This window comes from Thamnophis elegans, chromosome 2 (assembly GCF_009769535.1).
Source record: "Thamnophis elegans isolate rThaEle1 chromosome 2, rThaEle1.pri, whole genome shotgun sequence".
Lineage (NCBI taxonomy): Eukaryota > Metazoa > Chordata > Lepidosauria > Squamata > Colubridae > Thamnophis > Thamnophis elegans.
The window spans coordinates 166,735,504-166,742,722 of record NC_045542.1 but is presented as its reverse complement, the minus strand read 5'-3'; positions in this window follow the sequence as shown (position 1 = coordinate 166,742,722).

Genomic DNA, 7,219 nt, shown 5'->3' with positions numbered 1-7,219 from the left:
CAGCAGATAGTGTGAAAATGGTGTTGGGAGATGAAAGAAAGCCAACAAGCTAAAACAAATGATTTTTTTCGGACTCTTTTTCCCCCCCCTAAGATAAGAGTCTCTCCAAGGTCACTCTCAGCTTTGCTGTTTATCTAGCAAGTTCCCAGCTGCGTAAATACGTAAATCAAATGCATTACAGGGGGGATTTTAATAACAAAGTTCAAGTCCACAAGATGGCAGTGTTGGCTTGTAATTTGTAGTTTACAGCTTGCTTTAGTCCGTTCCGTGGCGTTTGTTAATTACTAATTGTTAAAAAAAACATCAAAAAGGCTAAAAGGCAACGAAGAAAAACAAACAAAAAAACCCCAGATCTTCAAAGCACTTTAAGTTTAAAATTTAGTGCCCCATTAGATTCAAAGTTAAAGGTACCGACAACAAAAAGGAAGAACACAAGGAGCCGATTTAAATTACAAGAAAATCCAGCCCGGCTTCCAAAGATTAAAAAAAAAAAGAACAAAAAAATAAACTTCCAAATGGCAAACATTTATCGCCGCCGCTTTTCTCACTAATCAGCCTTATTTTAAACTAAGTTTCCAAATTTAGAATGTTCTCTTTCCAACAAGAAAAAAGGATTTAAAACTCACACCAAACGACATGTTCATATCCACTCGCTCTCTCTGGGCTTTTGCAGTTGTAGTCAGCATCGAGCTGATCCGGAAGTCACTGGATTAGGAAGGCTTTCCTTAGGTTCCCAGAGATTTTGCGAACATCTCTGGGACCACTGGAGTTCCCCCCACGTCACTGTCTCTACGGGACAGCTTAGATTCAAACGAATCGTCCAAAAAAAACCCCGGTATAGATGGTCTTTCAGGAACTGCCTGAAAGTCCGTCTTCTCACTGCTAAGCCCCGCCTTCTTCCCCCCGCCCACATGGGTATCTTGTCATTTATATTGGTATTTTTTCCAGACCCGCAGTAAAGCATTTCTTAAAATATGACTTTTAAAATTCTTATCCAATTTTTTGTTGAATAACAGATAAGCATGCCAACCATATACCAGATCATGTCCCTCGATATTCAGTATTCTATCATTAGTTAAATGAGTCCAATCACTAATTACAGATAGCGCCACTGCATCATAATATAGTTTTAGGTTAGGTAATTTCAAGCCTCCTCTCTCGCGTACATCTTGCATTATTTTCATCTTTACCCTCGGCTTCTTTCTTGCCCATACAAATTTGTTGATACCTTTCTGCCATTCTAAAAGATTCACATCTTTTTAAGTATATGTAACATTTGGAAGAGAAATAAAAATTTTGGTAAGATGTTCATTTTCACTGCCGCTATCCTACCCAGCAAAGATAAGTGCAATTTCGCCCATTTTTTCATCTCTATCTGTATACTATGCCAAAGTGGTTCATAATTATGCTTATATAATTTCCCATTTGAGGTTAAAATATTAACCCCAAGATATTTGACTTTTTTGACTACCTCACATCCTAGCATCCCTCCTAGTTCTTCCTTTTGTTTAGTATTCATATTTATAGTTAATATTTTTGTTTTTCCTAAATTTATTTTAAAACCAGACACTTGACTAATCGTATTCATTAAAACCATACTGGATTCCTGCGGTTGTTCCAATATTATGACCAAATCATCCGCAAAAGCACGGACTCTGTATTCTTGCTGCCTAATCTTGATCCCTTTTAGACCACCCAAGCCCTGTATTTTATTCAACAATACTTCCAAAATTATAATAAACAATAGTGGGGACAAAGGACAGCCCTGTCTTGTACCTTTTCCAATTTGAAAAGGGTCTGTCAAGCTTCCATTGACTATGATTTGTGCTGTTTGCTGTTGGTATATTGCTTTAATTGACTGTAAAAAATTATCTCCTATCTGGATTTTTTGCAATATCTTCAGCAGAAATTGCCAGTTAACTCGATCAAAGGCCTTCTCAGCATCCAAAAATATGAACGCAGCAGGAATTTGGTTTCTTTCCCAAATATTCTAATGCATTAATAATTAATCTAATATTACTTTTCATCTGTCTCCCCTGTATAAAACCTGTTTGGTCGGTGTATCAATTGTTGAATAACCAGCATTAACCTATTTGCTAATATTTTAGTAAAAAATTTATAATCTACATTAAGTAATGAGATAAGTCTATACTTTTTTGGTTGGGTAGTATCTTGATCTTCTTTGGGTATCAAAGATATAAACTCCGTCTTCCAAGATGGAGGCACCTTATCTTCCGTTTGAATCTCGTTAAATAATTCTCTAAGAGGTTCTACCATTTCTAACTGTAAGTTTTTATAGTAAACCGCTGTCAAACCATCTGTACCTGGTGCTTTCCCTAACTTTAGTTGCTTAATTACCTGCAAAATTTCCCCTGAGGTTATTGGTTGGTTCAATTTTTGCCTGTGCTTTTCTCTAACTGAGGGTATTTTCTCTTTATCTAAGTATTTGTCTATATCTAAACCATTAATTTTATCCCTTTTATACAATTCTGTAAAAAATTCCTGAAATGCCTTTTGAATCTCCTGTTGAAACACCTCCTTCCCTCTATAAATCAGTTTAGTTACATTTCGAGTTTTCCTTTTTTTCCTAATCTGATACGCTAACCATCTGCCAGGTTTGTTTGCGTTACAGAAAGTATTGTGTTTTGCATATAATAAACTAGTGGCTACCTGGTCAGAGATCACATGTCAAATTGAGATTTTAATATGGTAATTGCTTCCTTAACCTTTGTATCGCCTGGATTCATTGTTAACTCCAACTCTTTCCTCTTAATTTCCTCTTCCAATTCTGTTCGTTTTAGCCCTTGTTTATGTCTATGTATTTTATTTATATTCATCAGCACTCCTCTCATATACGCTTTGCTTGCATCCCATACAAATTCCATAGGTGTACCCTTATTCATATTCAAAACAAAATATTCAGATAACAATTTTTTACAATCATTAATGTACTTTTCATATCTGAATAAGTTTTCATTCAATTTCCAAGACCTTCTTGCCTGCACTGCCCTTCCCAATTCCATCCAAACTGGGTTATGATCCGAAAGGACCTTAGCTGCAATCTTTGTCCTCTTCACCCTAGAAAGCAAATCATTAGTGATTAGTATAAAATCAATCCTTGAAAAGGATTGATGTCTATCAGAAAGAAGGTGAAGTCGTATTCCTCTGCGTTTCTTTCTCACCAAATATCTCTCAATTCAAAGTCATCCATCATGTCAAAAAAAGGTTTGGGTAGCTTAGCTCGCATTTTAATATTTGGGAAAGATGTCTTCTTATTTCTTTTAGTGTCTATCACACCGTTCCAATCACCCAGTAGTATACAAGAGCTATAGTCCCACTGTACTAATTTAGCATGAAGATTTCTATAGAATCCGTCTTGCTATTGATTAGGAGCATAAATTCCCAAGAGTAATGTCTTTTTCCCTTCAAAGATTAGATCTAGCGCGATATATCTTCCAAAGGGATCTGCTTCAATTAGTTCAGCTTGATGTCTTTTCTTAAGTATACAACTATGCCATTTTATTTTCCATAGCAGCTTCTGCAGCCTCCTCCATTTTAGTCCTTTCCCCGGTTACTCCATGGGATAGTCATGCATATTTTCATCAGAATAAAAAAGCTCTTATGAAACAATTTTCCCTTTCAGCTCAGGAGGCATCAGCCATTATTCAACAATGTCCTTACCTGTAGCCTTCAAGCACATGCAGTTCCCCAAGGTGTCAACCCTCGGGGGACACAAAGTTGTCAATTGTGGCAAATGGACATGCCTCAATATTTGCCATTTGCCCCTTGGAAATATTTACATGTTTCCATTGACACCCATTCAGTCTTTATTATGGCCACCCCCCCAACAGAGTGAGGCCACCAAACATGTTATTAATCATTGTATTCGGACTTTCTGTATTTTGGGTAACCCAACAGAGTTGAAAACTGATAATGGCCCGGCTTACACTAGTTCCGCCTTTGCGGCGTTTTTCCATCGCTGGTCCATTATCCATAAATTTGGTATTCCTTATAACTCCACTGGTCAAGCCATTGTGGAACGAGCTAATCAAACTTTGAAAACTGCTCTTGCTGCACACTCCAAAAATAAAGCGGAAAATAACCCCGGCTTACCTGGAATACAAAATGTTTTAAATCTTACTCTTTACACTCTCAACTTTCTTAATGTTACCGGCACCCCAGGTCTCACGGCCGCCAGCAGGCATTTTTCTGCTTCTCCCGCAGACTCTCCACGTCCACAAGTGTACTACTGGCATCTGCCGGACCCGTCCTGGAAAGGCCCTGCCTCCCTCATTACTTGGGGCCATGGTTACGCCGCAGTTGAAGACCATGGTGAAATTATCTGGACACCTGCTCGCTGTGTTCAGCCTTACATGGTGCCTGCTGATGCTCCCTCGGTGTAGTACACATGACTTGGGGCCTTGGGGTCCCAATTCTTATTTACAGGACTTGAAGAAGGTTTCACACCTTTTAATTTAACTAATTGTTGGATTTGCTTACATATCCCAGCTGATAGCAAAGGTGGCATGGTGTTACACGCTATTCCGTTTAATGAAACAGGATGGAAACAAGTTACCTGGCCTAGAACGCAAAGTTTGCTCGACATCACATATGCTGTAGCCACCCGCGTGCAGGAACCTGCTCATTACTGTTTTTCCAGCACAGGCCGATGGACGAATGCAACATATCTTGGCCCCTACACTAATTGTCAGACTCTGATTCCATGGAATGGATTGGCTCCCTACACTAATTGTCAGACTCTGATTCCATGGAATGGATTGGCTACTTGTTGTAATGCCATTAATACAACAGCGCCAGATGGAGTCAATAAATACTGGGCTTGCAATCAAATGCAGGCCATGGTACACTTTGCCAACTCCTCGAAAAAAGAAACATAAGACATACCTAATATGTGGCTTATATGTGGTAGAAGGGCTTACCGACAGACTCCAAGAAATTGGTAAGGCGTATGTACGTTGGGATTGTTGGCCCTGGCTATATATGCTATGAAAGAATTACCTAGTGGAAGAATTTGAAATAAACGAGACACCTTCTCCGAATCCCCCCTGAAGTTGGAGGCTCATCCTGGACTCAATTTTCTAGAGGTGTTCTCCCTCCACTAGGTGTTGCAATGAATTATAGAGATTTGCATTTGTTAAATAATTGGACTGTTGTTATGTTTAATGAAACTATTACTGCTCTAAAATTAGTTAATCAGGAACTGGGGAAATACGTAGTGTAACATTGCAGAATCGTTTTGCTTTGGATATTATTTTGGCTGCAAAAGGTGGTGTTTGTGCTTTGATTCATTCACATTGTTGCATGTACATTCATGATAATCAACCTAATATTTCTGCAACAGTGGAAGAAATTGAGTCCTTGATACGTAACAACCCCCTGCATAGTGATGGTTCTGGTACCATCAACTTATGGGGGGCTCTGTGGTCATGGCTACCGGCTCCTGGCTGAGGTCACTGATTCCTGTGATAATAACCATCATTGTATTGCTGGTGTTGTATTCAATGCCTCCCATCCCTGCTACAAACGTGCAAAACTCTCCTTCCCTCTAATAGGGCGGACGCTCTGGCCATGGAAACTGAGGTCCGTCTGAACATAGAGGAGGTCTCTGTTGATAATATAAAAAAGGAGATGTGGGAATAATTGCAGAGAAATGCTCCCACAGGATGTGCCATAGTGTACATGAAACAATGAAAGCACATGGGGATGTGGAAAACAGGATAAATGACTCATAAAAGTAACTGGTCACAGGCAAGCTCTGGCCCTAAGTGATAACATTGTATGCTAATGAGTGTAATAAGAATAAAAGGGAGTTTCAGACTCTGTTCTGAGCTCTCATCCCGAGACATCTTGCCTGCGTGTCTTATTCCTCATGAGACCACCACACCCAAATTATTGGTCGAGGCCTAGTTTATGGGTCTCCAAACCTGGGAAATTCTGGACTTCAATTCCCAGAATTCCTCTTACCATGCTGGCTAGGGGATTCTAGGAATTGAAGTCTACAAGTCTTAAAGTTGCCAAGTTTGAAGTGTCCTGGCTTAGACATGTGGAATTATAGTTGTAGTTGTTTCTAGTGCTTTCCTACTGTAAAGTCTTTTAATGTTCAACACCATGGAAATGGAGAAAGAATTATGGTGAATAGTTCCTTGCTTTAAAATCTCAAAAGGGGGAAGTTGGCGAAGAGGCCTAAGATTCCTTGGAAAAGGCCAGATGCACAATAGATCTTTGTAATGTAATGTTTGTAATGTTTATTAACATTTATAGGCCGCCCTTTTCCCTGAGGGGACTCAGGGCGGCTTACATAAAATAAGGAAGGGGGGGTACAAACAATAACATGAAACAATACATAAGAATAAAATGGTACACAACATTCATTCATCATTCGGGTGGGGACAGATTGTGGTCTTTATCCCCAGGCCTGACGGGATAGCCAGGTCTTAAGGGCTGTGCGGAAGGTCTGGACGGTGGTGAGGGTACGAATCTCCACGGGGAGCTCATTCCAAAGGGTCGGAGCTACTACTGAAAAGGCTCTCCTCCGTGTAGTTGCCAGTCGACACTGACTGGCAGTTGGAATTCGGAGGAGGCCTAATCTATGCGATCTTATTGGTCGCAAGGAGGTAATTGGCAGGAGGCGGTCTCTCAAGTACGCAGATCCACTACCATGGAGGGCTTTATGAGTGTAAGTAGCACCTTGAAGCGCACCCGGAGATCAACAGGTAGCCAGCGCAGCTCGCGGAGGATAGGTGTTATGTGGGCGAACCGAGGTGCACCCACAATCACTCGCGCGGCCCGCATTCTGGACTAGCTGAAGTCGCCGGATGCTCTTCAAGGGCAGCCCCATGTAGAGCACGTTGCAGTATTCCAGCCTAGAGGTCACAAGGGCTCGAGTGACTGTTGTGAGAGCCTCCCGGTTCAGGTAGGGTCGCAACTGGCGTACCAGGCAAACCTGGGCAAATGCCCCCCTGGTCACAGCCGTCAGATGCTGGTCAAAGTCAGCTGTGAATCCAGGAGGACTCCCAAGTTGTGAACCCTCTCTGAGGGGTATAAATTGTGACCCCCCAGCCTGAGCGATGGAACACTGATTCGAATTATTAGGAGGAAACACAACAGCCACTCGGTCTTCTCCGGGTTGAGTACAAGCTTGTTAGCCCTCATCCAGTCCCTAACGGCTTCAAGACCCCGGTTCATCACGTCCACCGCT